Source organism: Myotis yumanensis, unplaced genomic scaffold (genome assembly GCF_028538775.1).
Source record: "Myotis yumanensis isolate MYYU_CA2020_CCGP unplaced genomic scaffold, mMyoYum1.0.hap1 SCAF_21, whole genome shotgun sequence".
Taxonomy (NCBI): domain Eukaryota; kingdom Metazoa; phylum Chordata; class Mammalia; order Chiroptera; family Vespertilionidae; genus Myotis; species Myotis yumanensis.
The window spans coordinates 11,055,814-11,075,913 of record NW_027223772.1 but is presented as its reverse complement, the minus strand read 5'-3'; the positions used below and the strand labels follow the sequence as shown (position 1 = coordinate 11,075,913).

The window sequence follows — 20,100 nt, the reverse complement described above, 5'->3', positions numbered from 1 at the left end:
TCCATTGTGTAGATGTACCACAGTTTTTTATACACTCATCTGTTGATGGCCACTTAGGCTGTTTCCAAATCTTAGCTATGGTGAATTATGCTGCTATGAACATAGGGGTGCATATATCCTTTCTGATTGGTGTTTCTGTTTTCTTGGGATAAATACTTAGAAGTGGGATCTCTGGGTCAAATGGGAGTTCCATTTTTAGTTTTTTGAGGAAACTCCATACTGTTCTCCACAGTGGCTGCACCAGTCTGCATTCCCACCAGCAGTGCAGAAGGGTTCCTTTTTCTCCACATCCTCTCCAACACTTGTTGTTTGTTGATTTGTTGATGATAGCCATTCTGACAGGTGTGAGATGAGACCGCATTGTCGTTTTGATTTGCATCTCTCGTATAATTAGTGACTTTGAGCATGTTTTCATATGTCTTTCAGCCTTTTGTATGTCCTCTTTTGAAAAGTGTCTATTTAGGTCCGTTGCCCATTTTTTTATTGGATTGTTTATCTTCCTTTTGTTGAATTGTATGAGTTCCCTGTAAATGTTGGAGATTAAACCCTTACCAGTGATATCATTGGCAAATATGTTCTCCCATGCAGTGGGCTTTTTTGTTGTTTTGTTGATGGTTTCCTTTGCTGTGCAAGAGCTTTTTATTTTGATATAGTCCCATTTGTTTATTTTCTCTTTAGTTTCCATTGCCCTAGGAGCAGTATCTATCAGAGAAGAAATTCCTTTGGCATATGTTTGCAGTTTCGCTGCCTGTGGATTCCTCTAGTGTTTTTATGGTTTCCCGTCTTACGTTTAAGTCCTTTATCCATTTTGAGTTTATTTTTGTGTATGGTGTGAGTTGGTGGTCTAGTTTCATCTTTTTGCATGTATCTGTCCAATTTTCCTAACACCATTTATTGAAGAGACTGTCTTGACTCCATTGTATGCTCTTGCCTCCTTTGTCGAATATTAATTGGGCATAGTGGTTTGGGTCAATTTCTGGGTTCTCTGTTCTATTCCATTGATCTATATGTCTGTTCTTTTGCCAGTACCAAGCTGTTTTAAGAACAGTGGCTTTGTAATACAGTTTGATATCTGGTATTGAGATCCCACCTACTTTGTTCTTCTTTCTCAGGATTACTGCAGCTATTCGAGGTCTTTTTTTTATTCCAGATGAATTTTTGAAACGTTTGTTCTAGATCTGTGAAATATGCCGTTAGTAATTTAATGGGGATTGCATTGAATCTATAGATTGCTTTGGGTAGTATGGACATTTTGATGATGTTGATTCTACCAATCCATGAATACGGTATGTTCTTCCATCTGTTTATGTCTTCCTCTATCTCTTTTTTCAGTGTCCTGTAGTTTTTCGCATATAAGTCTTTTACCTCCTTAGTTAAATTTATTCCTAGGTATCTTAATTTTTTTGGTGCGATGGTAAACAGGATTGCTTTTTTGTCTCACTTTCTGTAAGTTCACTATTGGTGTAAAGAAATGCCATAGATTTCTTGGCATTAATTTTATATCCTGCTACATTGCCAATTCATTTATTAAGTCTAATAATTTTTGGATGGAGTCTTTAGGGTTCTCTATAGACAGTATCATGTCATCTGCAAATAAGGACAGTTTTACTTCTTCTTTTCCAATTTGGATGCCTTTTATTTCTTCTTGTTGTCTGATCAAAACGGCTAGTACTTCCAGTACTATGTTGAACAGGAGTGGTGAGAGGGGGCATCCCTGTCTTGTTCCTGTTTTTAGGGGAAATGGTTTTAGTTTTTGCCCATTGATTATGATGTTGGCTGTGGGTTTGTCATATATGGCTTTTATTATGTTGAGGAATGATCCTTCTATTCCTACCTTGCTGAGAATTTTTATCAAGAAAGGGTGTTGGATTTTGTCAAATGCTTTTTCTACATCGATTGATATGATTATGTGATTTTTATCTCTCAGTTTGTTTATGTGATGTATTACGTTTATTGGTTTGTGGATATTATACCATCCTTGCATCCCTGGGATAAATCCTACTTGGTCATGGTGTATGATCTTTCTGATGCACTGCTGGATCTGATTTGCTAGGATTTTGTTGAGGATTTTGGCATCTATGTTCATGAGGGATATTGGCCTGTAATTCTCTTTTATTGTGTTGTCTTTCCCTGGTTTTTGTATTAGGGTGATGCTGGCTTCATAGAATGAGCTTGGAAGTGTTCCTTCCTCTTGAATTTTTTGGAATATGTAGTCTGAGGAGGATAGGTTTTAGTTCTTCCTTGAATGTTTGGTAAAACTCCCCTGTGAAGCCGTCTGGCCCTGGGCTTTTGTTTGCTGGAAGCTTTTTGATGACTGCTTCAATTTCTTCCATAGTTATTGGCCTATTGAGATTTTTAGATTCTTCCTGATTAAGTTTTGGAAGGTTGTATTTTTCTAGGAATATGTCCATTTCCTCCAGGTTGTCTTAGAGTAGAATTGTTCATAGTATTTTTTAACAATTCTTTGAATTTCTGAGGGGTCTGTTGTTATTTTGCCTCTTTCATTTCTGATTTTGTTTATTTGAGTCCTCTCACTTTGCTTCTTGGTGAGCCTGGCTAGAGGCTTATCAATCTTGTTTATCCTTTCAAAGAACCAGCTCTTGGTTTCATTGATCTTTTGTATTGTTTTTTTGGTCTCTATGTCATTTATTTCTGCTCTGATCTTTATTATCTCCTTCCTTCTGCTCACTCTGGGATTTTCTTGTTGCTCTCTTTCTAATTCTTTGAGTTGTATAGTTAAATGATTTACTATCATTTTTTCTTGTTTTTTGAGGTAGGCCTGTAGTGCTATACACTTCCCTCTCAGGACTGCTTTCATTTTGTCCCATAGATTTTGGATTGTTGTGCTGTTATTGTCCTTAGTTTCCAGGATGTTTTCAATTTCTTCTTTGATCTCATTGGTAACCCAAACATTATTTAGTAACATGCTATTCAGCTTTCAAGTTTTTGAGTTTTTTGGATTGTTATTATTTTAGTTTATTTCTAATATTATGCCATTGTGGTCTGAGAGCATGCTTGGTATGATTTCAATCTTCTTGAATTTGGGGAGACTTTGCTTGTGATCCAATAGGTGGTCTATTTTTGAAAATGTCCCAGGTGCACTTGGGAAGAACGTATATTCCATGGTTTTGGGGTGAAATGTTCTGAAGATGTCAATTAAGTCCATGTGATCTAGTGAGTCATTTAGGATTGCTGTTTCTTTGCTGATTTTTTTTTCTAGAGGATTTATCCAGTGATGTCTGTAGTGTGTTTAAGTCCCCTACTATGATTGTGTTGTTGTTGATCTCTCCCTTGTTATTTTCCAGGAGGTTTTTTATGTATTTGGGTGCTCCTGCATGGGGTGCATATATGTTTATCAGGGTTATATCCTCTTGTTGTATCAATCCCTTTAGTATTATGAAGTGGCCTTCTTTATCTCTTGTTATGGCCTTCACTTTGAGGTCTATTTTGTCAGATATAAGTATTGCTACCCCAGCTTTTTTTTCCATTTCCATTTGCCTGAAAGATATTTTTCCATACCTTCACTTTCAGTCTGTGTGAGTCCCTTGTTCTGAGGTGGGTCTCTTGTAGACAGCATATATATGGGTCATGTCTTTTTATCCATTCAGCCACTTGATGTCTTTTGATTGGAGCATTTAGTCCGTTTACATTTAAAGTTATTATTGAAAGGTACTCGCTTGTAGCCATTTCTATTTTTGTGCCTGTGTTCTTTCTTACCTTTATATTTCTTCTTTTTATAGTGTTCCCTTTAGCATTTCTTGCATTGCTGGCTTGGTAGTGATAAACTCCCTTAGCCTTTTTTTGTCTGGAAAGCTCCTGATTTCCCCTTCAATTTTGATTAATAGTCTTGCTGGATAGAGTATTCTTGGATTCAGTCCTTTGCTTTGCAACACTTTGTATACCTCCTTCCATTCCCTTCTAGCTTGATGTGTTTCTGTTGAGAAATCATTTGATAATCTGATGGGGGATCCTTTGTAGGTAACTCTCTGTCTCTCTCTTGCAGCCTTTAAGATTCTCTCTTTGTCGTGTACATTTGCCATCATTATTATGACATTTCTTGGTGTGGGTCTTTTGGGGTTCATCTTGCTTGGGACTCTCTGTACTTGTGTAACTTTTTTCTTCCCCGTATCTGTGAAGTTTTCTGTCATTATTTCTTCAAATAGATTTTCTAATCCTTGCTGCTCTTCTTGTCCTTCTGGCAGCCCTATTATGCGTATGTTACTTTGTTTCATGTTGTCCCAAAGTTCCCTTAGGATCTCCTCCTGATTTTTAATTTTTTTCTCCAGTTGCTGTTCAGATTGAGCTTGTTTCTCTACCTTATCTTCTAACTCACTAATTCGGTCCTCTGCTTCTTCTAGTCTACTGTTGAAACCTTCCATGGTGTTTATGATTGTAGCTATGTCACTTTTCATTTCTTCCTGATTCTTGCATAGGTTGTTGATTTTTTCATCTCTCCGATGAATGAATTGTACAACCATTACTCTGAATGCTTTTTCTGTCATGTTGCATGCTTCAATTTCATTAATTTCCTTTCTTGGCGACTCCTCATTTTCTTTCCTCTGGGGGTTGTGTCGTCTCCCCATTCTGATTATCTCCAGATGGTTCAAACGTTGAGTTGCATGGGCCTGGGCCGTGTGCAGTGGGAGCTTTGCACCACCCTAGTGTCACTGAAGAGCTCTGACACTAAGATGTGTGGTTGTGGTGGGTTGGTGGGAACCAGGCTTGCTCAGAGTCAGTGTTACCAGCGCTCAATGTGGCCTCATGTGTGCCCTTAGAATCAGGGACCCTGCCTGCACTGTGCTGAAACAGAGATCCTCCTGGAGTGTGTTGTAAATCAGAGCCTCCTAGCATGCGCCAGGAGTCAGAGTTCCCCAATAATCCAGTATCAGAGTCTCTGTTGCTTCGCACCGCCTCACATTGAGAATCAGGGTTCCTGTGTGCCCATGCACCAAGAATTGGAGTCACTGGCTCTTAGTATGAATGCACAGGGAATCAGGGATCCCAGGTGCAGGTGATAAGAAACACAGTCAAGTCACTGGTGCTTGGTGCTGCCTCCTGCCCGGAGAATTGGGGTCCCGGGGTCCGCGCTGTGCGGGACCAGTTCCCAGTGTTCGCGCGTTAGCTCCCAGGCCAAGGCTCCTGTAGCCTGCACTGCGCAGGACCAGTTCCAGGTGTTCTCACACTTCCAGGCTAAGGTTCCTGTAGCAGCACTGAGGCCCGGGCAAGGGGTGGGTCTATCAGTTACTATGGCGCTGCCTGTGAGCCTGCATGGAGGGGGATGGGCTCTGTTACTCACGGATCTGCCGCAGGGATTTCTGGACTCTTGGTGTCTGTGGGTCTGTAGCTGTGGCTACAGGATCCTGGTTTGTGTCTGAGACCAGACTGGGTGGTGCTGAGGCCAGGATCCTAGTCTCAAGCAGTTCTGTTTCTCAAGATGGCATGGTCTCTGTGCCTGTGCTGGCAGCCCAGAAGTGTCTGCACAGGGAGCGGGGCTCCGCCGTCTAAGACTGCCCGGTTTAGCAGCCCCTTAGAAGACCTGCAGAATCTAACTGTCCCTAGCTCATACACACACACACCACACACGTCCACACACTCCTCTATCACTCCCTCGCACTCTCACACTCTCTCCCTCCCTACCTTCCTGCGGGTCACCATCTTCACCTCCCACCAATCCTTCAGCATTTTTATTTTTTACTTTATTTGCTCAAGGCAAAGCATTGAGAGTGGAGTTTGGAGTAACATGGGAAAATAAAAACATATGCTGGGATTCTTTCTCAGATTGTAGGGAAGGGGGAGGTACCTGAATAAAAATGTGTTTAGAGTTGAGTGACATATATTCAACTTAAAAATTCTTCTGTTCTAAAGAAAATGCGCCCTAACAGGTTTGGCTCAGTGGATAGAGCATCAGCCTGCGGACTGAAAGGTCCCAGGTTCGATTCCAGTCAAGGGCATGTACCTTGGTTGTGGGCAACATCCCCAGTAGCGGGTGTGCAGGAGGCAGCTGATTGATGTTTCTCATTGATGTTTCTAACTCTTTATCCCTCTCCCTTCCTCTCTGTAAAAAAATCAATAAAAAATATTTTTTAAAAAAAGAAAAAAAGAAAATGGCCCAACTTTTATTTATTTTTATTTTTTTATGGCCCAACTTTTAAACTCCATTTTGCCTTTTGTGTATTACCTCAAACTTTCTAGCAATTTTATTACATCTATTGCTAATTTGACTATTAAATTATTCCTGCTTTGAAATACACAATATTTTTCTCCACATTCTTAATTCCTGATAGTCTGTGAGAAATTATATATAAATGACTCAGGCCACAAATTAAAACAAAGATTTAAATGTGTTTTAAAATGTAGCATTAAAGTAAATACCTAAAAAATGTATGTACTAGGAATCAGTACGACTACATAATTTTTTGGAAATAGCATTTTTATTCCTATTGAAGTCAAACATTGAGTATAGATATTTGGAAAATACCAGTAAGCCAAAAACAAACAAACAAAAAGACCACAATCCCACCACTGTTAATATCCCATTAGTTTACTAACCTAATTTACCTTTCTCATAATCTATACAGACAGTCCTCAGTTACATCGGACTTGATGTACATCGCTTCGTGATTATGTCATCATCTCCCATTTATTTATTAAAAAAAAGTTCCGTCATTTCGACATATGTCCTTTATGTTTTTTATTATTTATTTACCACAAGTAAAGGTCAGGAATTGTTATCTTTTTAAAAAATTTTTCTTACTATTTCACTTCATTACTGCTGTGTATGTGCTCCATGTGAGTGACGTAGGTGCTTATGTAGGTGGGTTCCAACTTACTGCCAAAATCGTGTACGTCCCGCCGTAGGAACGGATCTCCAACATAACCCGAGGACCTACTGTAGTGGATTCTATCTATAATGGTCATATAAAGTGCCAGATCTGCTATGAGGGCTTTGGCCCACTTCATTTCAATAGAAATTTTGAACCTGTTCCATGCATGGACGGGCTTATTCCTATTTTAAGGTCAAACTCTTATCCCTGTTTATAAACAACAATAGATTTTGACTTCCCTTGAATCTGTTTAGGGAAAGGCATGAATAAACTAGTTTTTTAAGTTTGTTTTAGATATCTGAGTAATAACAAAATAAGAAATAATATAAATAAAAATGGTATATACAGAAACATTATCTATCTTATCTACTTATATAAAAACCCTGGGTGTAACATCACGGCCAGGACCGGGACCAACCAGAAGGAAGTCAGTCCTACAGGGGTCGTCTTGGAAATGGCTGCACCCTCCCACAGCTGTTTCCTGGAGGGTGAGGTTTCAGGCAGGAACCAGCCCTCAGGGTGAGGTTTCTGGCAGGAACTGGCCCTCAGGGTGAGGTTTCAGGCAGGAACCCACCCTTGGAGCAGAGCATGGAAGTGAAATGATTTGTAATGGATCTACTATTGAAGCTACCTTTGGAAATACTATATTTATAGGTCAGTGGTTCTCAACCTTAGCTGCACATTAGAATCACCTGGGAATCTTTTTTAAATCCTGATTTCTGGGCCTCATCCTCCAGAAATTTTGTTTCTTTGTTACTAATGTTGTGGCCCCACCCCATAACAAAGAAACAATTTCCGGAGGATGAGGACCAGGAATCAGGATTTTAAAAAGATTCCCAGGTGATTCTAATGTGCAGCCAAAGTTGAGAACCACTGCTATAGATAATATTAAAAATATATCTAAATGTGCAATTCTTTGTCCAAAAAATGAGCATGTTCAAAAATTAAATGAAGAAAATTTGTATATACTCGATGGAGATTTCCACACATATTTGAGTGATGATTCCATTGATTCTACAGATGATGCTGAATAGGAAAATTTTCCCATTGAATTTCTTAAGAGTATTACTCCTTCGGGAATGCCATATTATAAATTAAAATTGAAAGTGGGTGCAATCATCATGCTATTGAGAAATCTCAATAGTAAATGGGGTCTTTGTAATGGTACCAGATTTATTATCAAAAAATTATGACCTAACATTATCGAAGCTGAAGTATTAACAGGATCTGCAGAGGGAGAGGTTGTTCTGATTCCAAGAATTAATTTGTCCCCATCTGACACTGGTCTCCCATTTAAATTGATTCGACGATGGTTTCCCGCGATGCTAGCATTTGTGATGACTATTAATAAATCACAAGGACAAACTCTAGACGAAGTAGGCATATTCCTACCTGAACCCATTTTTGCACATGGTCAGTTATATGTTGCTTTCTCTCAAGTTTGAAGAGCATGTGACGTTACAATTAAAGTTCTAAATACTTCATCACAAGGGAAATTAGTCAAGCACTCTGAAAGTGTTTTCACTCTTAATGTGGTGTACAGGGAGATATTAGAATAAGTTTAATCACTTTATCAGTCATTGTTTGCATCACTATTGTTTTTATATCATGTTTCTGTTGTTTTCATATCATGTTTCTGTTGTTTTCATATCATGTTTTTGTCGTTTTTGTATCATGCCTCTTGTTATATCCTTTTGTTACTATTTATTTATTAACAAATTTACATATTATTTTTTTATATATTTTACTAATTTCCTTTTATCTCACACTTCTATTATAGAGAAGGGGCAAATAGCAATATTAAAATATTTCCGCTAATTAATTCCCTTTCCTTAAAAAAAATATATCTTATTGATTTTTTACAGAGTGGGAGGGAGAGGGATAGAGAGTTAGAAACATCGATGAGAGAGAAACATCAATCAGCTGCCTCCTGCACACTCCCCACTGGGGATGTGCTCGCAACCAAGGTACCTGCCCTTGACCGGAATTGAACCTGGGACCCTTGAGTCCGAAGGCCGATGCTCCATCCACTGAGCCAAACCGGTTAGGGCAATTAATTCCCTTTTAATGTGCACAAATTTCGTGCACTGGGCTACTAGTATATATATATATATATATATAAGCCTATATATAAAAGTGACTGAATGACTGGAATGACCAGCTGTTATGACTCACATTGACCACTAGGGAGCAGAGGCTCAACGCGGGAGCTGCCCCCTGGTGGTCAGTGCACTCCCACAGTGGGAGCGCCGCTCAGCTGACTGACCATCCTGGTGGCCCACCAGTCCGGCAGCAGCCGCTCACTCCCTCAGTAGTCCTGCAGGTCCAATCTCTGGAGAAAGGGCCAGGCACCGACGGACCAGCACCACCAGCACCATCCTGACAGTGATGCTGGCCTCCGGGAAGTCAGCCTCTTCCCCTACTTAGATGCTCCACAAGGAAGAAACAATATAAAAGTGGCCGCCAGGTGGCTCCCAACAACCAGTGCAAATATCAGTCTGATGGATCTGGATCCCAGGCTGGCAAGGGTATCCCAACACCCACCCAGAGGGCCAAACACGTCCCGCCCCCCCTTCTGCGTCCCCCCCTCGGGACCCCACTTGTGCACAAAATTGTGCATCGGGCCTCTAGTAAAAGAATAAAAGTCGGTCATACTCCCATTATCAGTATTTTGGTCAATCTCTTTCAAGTCTATAAAGGAGATTTTTCTCTGCCTGTTTATTTTTTTACATACTATGTGCACATTTGTATTTGACTTTCTTTAAGACAGTGGTTCTCAACCTTCTGGCCCTTTAAATACAGTTCCTTATGTTGTGACCCAACCATAAAATTATTTTCGTTGCTACTTCATAACTGTAATGTTGCTACTGTTATGAATCATAATGTAAATATCTGATATGCAGGATGGTCTTAGGCAACCCCTGTGAAAGTGTCGTTCGACCGCCAAAGGGGTTGCGACCCACAGGTTGAGAACGGCTGTTTTAGCCTGTTTTGCAAAGGACCTAGCATGCATCTAACTTAGCCTGCCTAATTTTATCAGTAAAAGGCTTTACACAATTAGCTGACTCTAGTTCAGTGTTTTCTTTCCTTTGAGCAGAAGCTTATTGAGAACAGAGACGAGAAGCAGGACCACAGGGGGAGGTTTTCTTCTCTCTTTGATTAGTTGTGTGTGTTTCCTGGTGCACATGGGAAAAGTATTCTCATTTAGATAAGTTTCTTCTCTTCTATATGATGGAATGATTAGATATTTCTTTTTTTTAAATATATTTTATTGATTTTTTACAGAGAGGAAGGGAGAGAGATAGAGAGTTAGAAACATCGATGAGAGAGAAACATCGATCAGCCGCCTCCTGCACATCTCCCATCGGGGATGTGCCCGCAACCCAGGTACGTGCCCTTGACCAGAATCGAACCTGGGACCTTTCAGTCCGCAGGCTGACACTCTATCCACTGAGCCAAACCGGTTTCGGCTGATTAGATATTTCTAACAGGCATTGTGGATTTTTAAAGTGTGAATGCCCTTAATGGTCTAAATTGTTGTAAAGAGATCGTAGAATAATTATGCTTTTAGCTTGTAGTTCCAGGGTCTTGTTTCATAATTATTACTTGGATCAGTGGTAAACCTTCTTTTTTTGTTGTTTTCGTTTTGTTAATCCTCACCCTAGGATATTTTTCCATTGATTTTTAGAGAGAATGGAAGGGAGGGGGAGAGACAAAGAGAGTAACACACATGTGAGAGAGACACATTGATTGGTTGCCTCTGGCATGCCCCTCAACGGGCTGGGAATGGAGCCTGGAACCTAGGTTGTGCCTTGATGGGATTCTGGGTCCCTTCAGTCCTCTGGCCAATGCTCTATCCTCTGAGCCAAACCAGCTAGGGCTAGACCTTTTTGTTTAAAAATATATTTTTATTGATTTCAGAGGAGAATGGAGAGGGAGAGATAGAAACACCAATGATGAGAGAGAATCATCAATTGGCTCACTCCTGCATGCCCCGCACTGGGAATTGAGCCCACAATCCAGGCCTGTGCCCTTGACCAGGAATCAAACCCAGAACTCTGCAATGTGCACACAGACACTCTAACCATTGAGCACACCAGCAGAGTCAGACAGTTACCTTTTAAAAGTAAGGGACTATTTTATTTGTCCTTGTATTCTAATAGTTCTTGGTACCTAGTAGGGACTCACGTATTTATTACATTGAACTGGGCTGTTGTTCATGTGAGTCCCTCCCTCTCCTGGCCTCTTCCCCTGTAAACACACTCCAGTGTGCCTGTCCCATTTAAGCTATGTTCCTGGTGTAGTATGTCCTCCTACGCTGAAAAAATATCCCTGCACAAGAACACAATTTTACATGATTTAAAGTTGGAAAGATATCAAAGCTTACCTACTTTTATTATCATTGAGCATGTCAAAGTTTTCTGTTACCAGACATAACTGAAAACTGCATTATTTTTGTTGCTCAAAGTGTTTCATCTTTTGCCACGGGGGCTCTTTCAGTTGCCTTCTGTATCCCTTTGACATACTCCCAGCAGTTTGTGTTTTGAGTACCTCCCTACTTTCTGGCACTACAGGATAGATGCTCTAGGCTCATCTAGAATAATAAAAGCATAATATGCTAATTAGACTGGACAGCTGAACAGCGGAAAGACCGTCCAGACGACCTGCCAGTTGACCTTCCAGACAAAGCTGGGGCTGCAAGGGCCGAGGCAGCTGGAGCTGTGAGGGCCTACCCTTGCACGAATTTCGTGCATTGGGCTTCTAGTCTTATATATTCTGTTCCAGCCCTAAGCCAGCCATTTCAGCAAGGATCCCTGGATCCTTTTGTTGGGGAATGATATTAGAAACCAGGATTTGCTCTGATGTGCTCATCGTTACAGGTATGTCATTGCTTTTAAACCCTGTCAGTGACAAGATCTAGGAAATAAATGTATGCATATTAACCTCTGTATACATATATACCTGTATTATTTCTCCTTTTACTCATCAGTTTCTATATTAAGCTAAACAGGAATTCCCACTGATGACTTAGACCCTAATTCAGAACTACCGTGGTTCATTCTAGACTTTCCCCCTTAGGTATCTGTCATCCTTCATTCCAACAGTGAGAAACCTGGCCCCTACCATTCACTATCTTTTTACTTATTTTTTCAGTCCCAGTGTATACGATGGCAGCATCAGAACTTCTAACCAGTACCTCCATGGGAAGCAGCATTACCATCTGTGGTGTTCATGTACAGTTCCTTTTGTCTTATAGTTTCTAGTCATTTCCAAAGTTACTTAGATCCTTTCCTCTCTATTCCCTCCAGTGAGGTTATATTATACATTTGTAATACAATTAAATTCTTTTTTTCATAGTGATATGCCTTTAAGATTCCTCCATGTTTTTTCATGGCTTGGTAGCTCATTTCTTTTTCAATGCTGAATAATATTCCATTATTGGGATGTATTCCAGCTTATTTATTCATTCACCTATTGAAGGCCATCTTAGTTGCTTCCAAGTTTTATGAATAAAACTGCTGTACATATCCATGTGCACGTTTTTGCATAGACATAGTTTTTAGTTCCTTTGGGAAAATACCAAGGAGTGCAATTGCTGATTTATATATTAAGAGAATGTTTAGTTTTATAAGAAATCACCAAACTGCCTATACTATTTTGAATTTCTGTAAGCCATGTATGTGAGTTCCTGTTGCTCCATATCTTAGTCAGCATTTGGTGTTGTCAGTGTTCCAGATTTTTGCCATTCTAATAGATGTATATTAGTATCCCGTTGTTGTTTTAAAATCCTCACCCAAGGATATGTTTTTATTCATTTGAGAGAGAGAGGAATGGAGAGGAGGAAAGAGAGAGAACGAGAGGACATCCATGTGAGAGAGAAACATCGATCAGTTGCCTCGCACATGTGCCCCAACGTAGGATCAATCCTGCAACCTGGCTATGTGCCCTGACTAGGAATCGGTGTTCAGGATGATGTGCCAACCCACTGAGCCACTCTCACCAGGGTGCATTTGTTGTTGTTTATGTTGTTGTTTTTTATGTGCCTCAGGCATGAAACAGCTCTGGCCACCGACATAGGCATCAAGCTAGGATGAACTAAGGACTGTACATCTGCTTTGCCCCTGACTGATGTAAGAGCAACACCACCAATCAGGTGTCTCCTTGCCCATTGCCAGGGGGTTGCATTGTTGTTTTAATTGCATTTCCCTGATGACATATAACATGAGGTATCTTGTCATATGCTATTTGCATCTGTATATCTTCTTTGGGGAGGTGTCTGTTAAGGTGTTTGGCCAATTTCTTAATCAGGTTGTTTGTTCTCTTATTGTTGAATTTTAAGAGTTTTTGTAAATTTTGGATAATAATCATGTGTTTTTTGCAAATATTTTTTTCCCAGTCTGTGACTTATCTTCTCATCTTGTCTCTAGCAGATCAGAAGACTTTAATTAAGTCCAATTTATTAATTATTTCTTTCATGGATTGTGTCTTTTTGTATCTAAAAAGGCATCACCATACCCAATGTCATCTGGGTTTTCTCCTATGTTATCTTTTATAGTTTTACATTTTACATTTATGTCTATTTGAGTTAATTTTTGTGAAGAGCATAAGGTTTGTGTCTAGATTCATTTTTTCCAGTTGTCCCAGCATCATTTGTTGAAGAGACTGTCTTTGTTCCATTGTGTTGTCTTTTCTCCTTTGTTAAACATCAGTTGACTATATTTATGTGGGTTTGTTTCTGAGCTCTCTGTTGTGTTCCATTGATCTGCGTGTCTTACCAATACCACATTGTCTTCATTACTTTTTGTCATAGTCTTGAAGTTAGTGTCAGTCATTCAGCTTTGTTCTTCAATATTGTGCTGGCTATTCTAGGTCTTTTGCTTCTACATATAAACTTTAGAATCAGTTTGTTGATGTCCATGAAATCACTTGCTGGGATGTTGGCTGAGATTGTATTGTATTTCAAGATTTTGTGAAAATTGGCTCAGGAACTGTTAAAAGGCTTTGTGATTTGACAACATAAACAGAACCCAGGAGACACACCTTCACAATAATCTGTATGAATACCTACTGTTAGGTAAATGCAAACTAAGTAGTTAGAGTGTTGGCTAGTGCACCGAAGAGTTACAGGTTCAATTCTGAATCAAGGATATGTACCTGGGTTGCAGGTTCAATTCCTGGCCCTGGTCAGGACATGTGTGGGAGCAACCAGTCGATGTTTCTCTCTCACATCAATGTTTCTCTTTCCTTTCCCTCTCACCTTTCTACTCTCTCTAAAAAAAAAGTAAAATAAAATAAATTTAAACCTATAGGAATGATTAGTCAGATTTGGCTGTTTGTGAGAAAATGCAAGGGAGTATGGAAATCTTGTTTGTGAAAACAAGCTTGCTTTATCCATCTGTTTTATCATAATGTGTTTCCTGAAGAATCTGAACTAAACAGCATATTTCTTTTAATGATGAAACCTTGAGGATCTTGTTGTAGTGTTGTTTTTCCCTGACCTGTAACAAGTCTTCTGAGAGTGAGGACCCTCCCTAAGGTGTATTTAAGGTATGAGATCACAAAAGCCAGTGAAGTCCATAGTGAACTGCCAGACATGTATATTCAAGGCAGCTTTTAGTGCTTTCCCTGGGGACTTATAGGGACTCACCTTGTTAGAAAGGCGTGGGGGGAGGGAAGGCTATAAAAAGAAAAGGTGTTTTTAAAATGTTACCCCAGGGGTGACTTGAGGAGAAAGGGAATTTTATATAGTTCTGTCATTTATTTGAGGTTGCAGATTCAGAAGTGAGAACATTTCAGTTTAAAATAAGTCTGTTTTGTTTTACTATATAAAGAATCATCAGGAGTACTTTAATTCTTTAAGGACAAAAATATATATATAAAAGGCTAAGTGACTGACCATCCGTCCATCTGACCAACCAACCAGCTGTACATATGACAGGCACTACCAATTTAAAAATAAACATTGACTCATGCATGCGTGATACATATAAAGCTCTCACTGGCGCCAATCGCACGTGTGTGTTTTGATCTGTCATTGTCATTTGTGAATTTGGTTGTTTTTGTTGACATTTGAAGTATTAACAGGATTTGTGGAAGGAGAGGTTGTTCTGATTCGAAGGATTGATTTGTTCCGTCTGACACTGGTCTCCCATTTAAATTAATTCTAAGACAGTTTCCCGTGATGCCAGCATTTGCGTTGACTATTAATAAATTACAAGAATAAACTCTAGATAGAACAGGAATATTCCTACCTGAACCCATTTTCATGGTCAGTTATATGTTGCTTTCTCTCAAGTTCAAAGAGCGTGTGACGTTAAAGTTGTAAATAGTTTATCACAAGGGAAATTAGTCAAGCACTCTCAAAGTGTTTTTACTCTTAATGCGATATACAGGGAGATATTAGAATAAGTTTAATCAATTTATCAATGTTTTCATATCATGTTTTGTTTTTATATCACGCCTTTGTTATATCTAGTTATTGTTTATTAATCAATTTATATATTATTTTTATATATATTTTACTAATTTTCTTTCATCTCTGACACTTCTGTTATAGAAAAAGGGTGAATAGTGATATTAAAATATTTCTTCTGCCGAAACCGGTTTGGCTCAGTGGATAGAGCGTCGGCTTGCGGACTGAAGGGTCCCAGGTTCGATTCCAGTCAAGGGCATGTGCCTGAGTTGTGGGCACATCCCCAGTGGGAGATGTGCAGGAGGCAGCTGATCGATGTTTCTAACTCTCTATCTCTCTCCCTTCCTCTCTGTAAAAAATCAATAAAATATATTAATATATATATATATATATTATATATATATATATATATATTTCTTCTAATTAATTTCCTTTCAATGTGCATGAATCCGTGCACCAGGCCACTAGTACTACTGTAATATTAAGAAACTATGTTTTAGCATTTGAGCTACTGAATAAATCTTCAGTCAGTCCTTCAGGAGGAGGGAATGTGAATAAAATGTGTAATTGTTATCAGACAAAGGCATCTCAAGGAGAGAAAAAATGGGCTTAGGGTTGGAGTTACTGTCACCATGCATATTTGTTGGAAAAGAAAACAGATTCAACCTTCAGGGAATTAGAAGAAACACAAATCTGTCAGGTTGAAGATCAGCAACAAGTTGAAGATATAGATGTGATAAGGAAAACTAAGTAAAGGAAAATGCTACATCTTGTATTTGCATAGTGGTGCTGTCATGTCATTGATATGTTCTTAGCAATTACCTTGAGTTAGGTAAGTCATGATTACCACTCCTTTACAGATGAAAAAGTGAATTACAGAGAGATTATATGATAATGATGGTGGTGGCAGCTACCTTTTATTGAGCGTTTATCTTTATTCATTTATTCATTTAACAGATCTTTATTATGCACCTACTATGTGTCAGGCCCTATTGTAGGCTTTGGAGATAGAACAAAGCAGACAGAAATCTGTGCCTTCATGGAGCTTACGTTTTAGCAGGGGAAGGCAGACAATACATGAAATAAGTAAGTAAATTATATGTGTGTTAGAGAGGTTTTCTTCCTAAGTCCTGAGGAGAAAAGTGAAATAGGGAAGGAGAGCTGATTTAAATTGCAAATAGGGTGGCTAGAAGGATTTTGAAGAGAGGGATGACATGACCCAGCTGAAGTTAACAAGATCACTCTCACTACTGTGTTGAGAACAAACTGAATATGGACCAGACATAAATTAAGTCTGTATACAGCAAACACAAAGGCTAACATGGGCCAAATAAATGAGGCATGAGGCCTGTAGGCCACGAGTTTGACATACTTGGTATACAGGCTCTCAGGTAACCTTTCAACAACTACCATACAGTGAGTCTCAGATGTTAATAAATGTGCCTAAGATCACACAGCTAGTAAGTGACGACAGGTGTATTGAAAATGTGTTTGGATTTTATGACCTTATGTTAAGACCAGCTGTATTTGTGTTTCTGTTGGAAGGAAGGAGACTGAAATGTAAGGGGCTGTGTTCTTGATATATGTCTTGGATAGCACTGAATGAAGATTTGGATGAAGGATCAGCCAATTACCTGGACAAAGCAAAACAAATTTGAAAATCTCACTGTGGGAAGGGAGATCTGAAAAGTTTTTTGCAAGCAAAGGAATTATAAATGGTGCAGATCCAGTGTAGCTGAGTTAAAAAGCATAGATTAATAAGCTTTTGTTTAGTGTGAGGTCTTTATTGTTGAGAAACTGTATGTGTAATGGTTCACACATACAACTCTGGAGCTGAACTGTGTGGGGTTTCAAATCCCAGATCTACTACTTCACAGCTCTGTGACTTCAGGCAAGTTATTTGACTTGTCTTTGCCTTAGTTTCCTAATCTATAAAATAGGAATCCTATATAATAAAGAGCTAATATGCAAATGGTCGTCATGCCCTCACACCATCATGCCTTAACGGCTCAGACACTCAACACTGGGGAGAGATGAATGGGGACCAGCCAGGCACAAATGAGCTCTCAAGAGAGGAATGGGGACCAGCCAGGCTGTAGCCTGGGAGAGGGACAAGCTGCCTGCCCCACAGTCCCAGACTCCAGTGGCTGTGCGTGTGCCTGCGGCCCAGGAGAGAGACAAGCTGTGTGCCCTGCAGTGGCTGGGAGAGGGACAAGCTGCCCACCCTGTGGTCCTGGGCGCCAGCAGCGAAGGCTGAGGTTCAGGAGAGGGACAAGCCACCTGCGCCATGGTCCCAGGCGCCTGCAGCTGCGGCCCTGGCAAAGCCACCCGCCTATGGTCCCCTGCAGCTGCGGCTGGCCTGGGCGAAGCCAGCCAGAGGGAGGGAAGCATGGGTCCCGGGTGCCTGCGACCGGCTGGAGGAGGGAATCCTGGGTCCCGGGTGCGGGGCAAGGCAGAGGTGGTTAGGGGCGATCAGGCCAGTAGGGGAGCAGTTAGGGGCGATCGGGCAGGCAGGCAGGCAGAGGTGGTTAGGGGCGATCAGGCAGGCAGGCAGGTGAGCGGTTAGGAGACAGTGGTCCTGGATTGCGAGAGGCAGTTGAACATCTCCGAGGGGTCCCGGATTGGAGAGGGTACAGGCCAGGCTGAGGGACCCCCCCCACACACACACACACAAATTTTGTGCACTGGACCTCTAGTAATATATAAAACTAAACATGTTCATACCATGTGACCCAGCAATCATGCTCCTTGGTAATTACCTGAAGAAGCTGAAAAATGTATGTCTACACAAAAACCTGCACAGATATTTATAGCAGTTTTATCCATAATTGCCAAAACTTGGAAGCAACAAATGTATCCTTCAGTAGGTGAATTTATGAATAAACTGAAGGATGCATTTTATCCTTCTGTGACATCATCTGACAATGGAATATTATTCAGAACTAAAAAGAAATGGCTGTCAAGCCATGAAAATACATGGAGGAGTCTTAAATGTATATTAATAAGTGACAGAAGCCAATCTGAAAAGGCTACATACTGTATGATTCCATCTCTGTGACATTCTGGAAAAGGCGAAACTATGGAAGCAGTAATATGTAGTAAGTCTCGGGTATTATACCTTTAAAATTTTCCATTCTTCCACTGTTTTTCCTAGGTTAGAAGAATTACTTTTTCATAGAAAGCATGTATTCATGCCCTGACTGGTTTGGCTCAGTGGATAGAGCGTTGGCCTGCGGACTGAAGGGTCCCGGGTTCGATTCTGGTCAAGGGCATGTACCTTGGTTGTGGGCATATCCCCAGTAGGGAGTGTGCCAGAGGCAGCTGATCGATGTTTCTCTCTCATTGATGTTTCTAACTCTCTATCCCTCTCCCTTACTCTCTGTAAAAAATCAATAAAATATATGTTTTAAAAAAGCATGTATTCATGTTGTTTGGTAAAAATATAGTATTTAAGCTTTACAAATGTAGATAATTTACAAATAAAGATAATTTTACTTTTTCAAAGTGTAGTCACATTAGTATACATATGATATTCTTCGAAGATGGGCCATCTTTAATTCTGTAGACTGTTGCATTTTAGCAGTAGTGCTGTCAACCTGCAGCAAGGGATGGCATCTAGCAATTGGAATAGGAGGCACTAAAACAGGACTGACATCTCGTATTGAAGAAAGCCTTTCTTATTGTGGCAATAGAGCCAGAAAAGTCCAAGGAAACAGACTACACAACAATGAGAATACTAGGCAGAAACCACCATTAACATAATTAAAGTATGGTAAACTGTTAAAAAGATACTTGGCATACATGGTGAAGAATTGATATTCTTAATATAGAAGAATATCTTGCAATTCAGTAAGAAAGGGGCAAATGTCCAGTAGGAAATGGGGCTAAGCCAGGGGTGGGCAAACTTTTTGACTCAAGGGCCACAATGGGTTCTTAAACTGGACCAGAGGGCCGGAACAAAAGCATGGATGGAGTGTTTGTGTGAACTAATATAAATTCAAAGTAAACATCATTACATAAAAGGGTACGGTCTTTTTTTTTTTTTTTTTAGTTTTATTCATTTCAAACAGGCCTGATCCGGCCCGTGGGCCGTAGTTTGCCCACGGCTGGGCTTAGCTCTGCAGCAGGCAGTTTATTAATAAGAAATTTTTTTTTTTCTCCTAGCCAGTTTGGCTAAGTGGGTAGAGCATCAGCCCACAGACTGAAGGGTTCTGGGTTCGATTCCAGTCTAGGACGTGTACCTTGGTTGCAGGCTCAATGCCCCGCCCTGGTCGGAGGCAACCAATAGATGTTTCTCTATCTCCCTCTCCCACACTCTAAAAATCAATGGAAAAATATCCTCAGGTGATGATTAACAAATAAATTAATTAATTAATAAGAAATTCATTTTTAAAAGCCTCTGAACAACTGATTTGCCTCACTAAATAACGATATGCAAAGTAAAACAATGATTCTGTTAAAAATATTTGAAATGCCCAGCATTGATTAACAGAGAAAAGATGCAGCTAGAAATGTGTGAGCTCAGACAAGGTTTCCCACCTGAGAAAAAGAAGATAAGGATAGTACATACCTCCTCATGGTACCTGGAGTCCAGTCAATTTTAACTGCTGAATGAGCCATCTAGCTGCATATTATCAGGGCCCAGCAGGAACCAAATGAGATAAGTGACAAGGGTCTGCTCCCAATACATATCCTTGTGAAATTTTAGAAACCAAAGATACAGATACTGCAGTAGATCTGTTACAAGTCTCAGGTTAGTGTCATCAGCAGTATTGTTAGCTAAAATGCAGTAGAAAATACCTTCAAAATTCTGGCATGGTTTTCAACCTAGAATTCTGTAAGTACCCAGATTATTAGCTGAGT

General features: G+C 40.0%; 1 protein-coding gene and 1 pseudogene across 1 annotated transcript in view; one reads left to right on the top strand and one right to left on the bottom strand.

Moving 5' to 3' along the window:
- The window catches only part of PTPDC1 (protein tyrosine phosphatase domain containing 1), an 89,246-nt gene that overhangs the window by 5,799 nt on the left and 63,347 nt on the right, over window positions 1–20,100 (top strand). The gene's annotated exons all lie outside the window — the stretch shown is intronic.
- Window positions 12,861–13,005, bottom strand: LOC138999042 (small nucleolar RNA SNORA48; annotated as a pseudogene).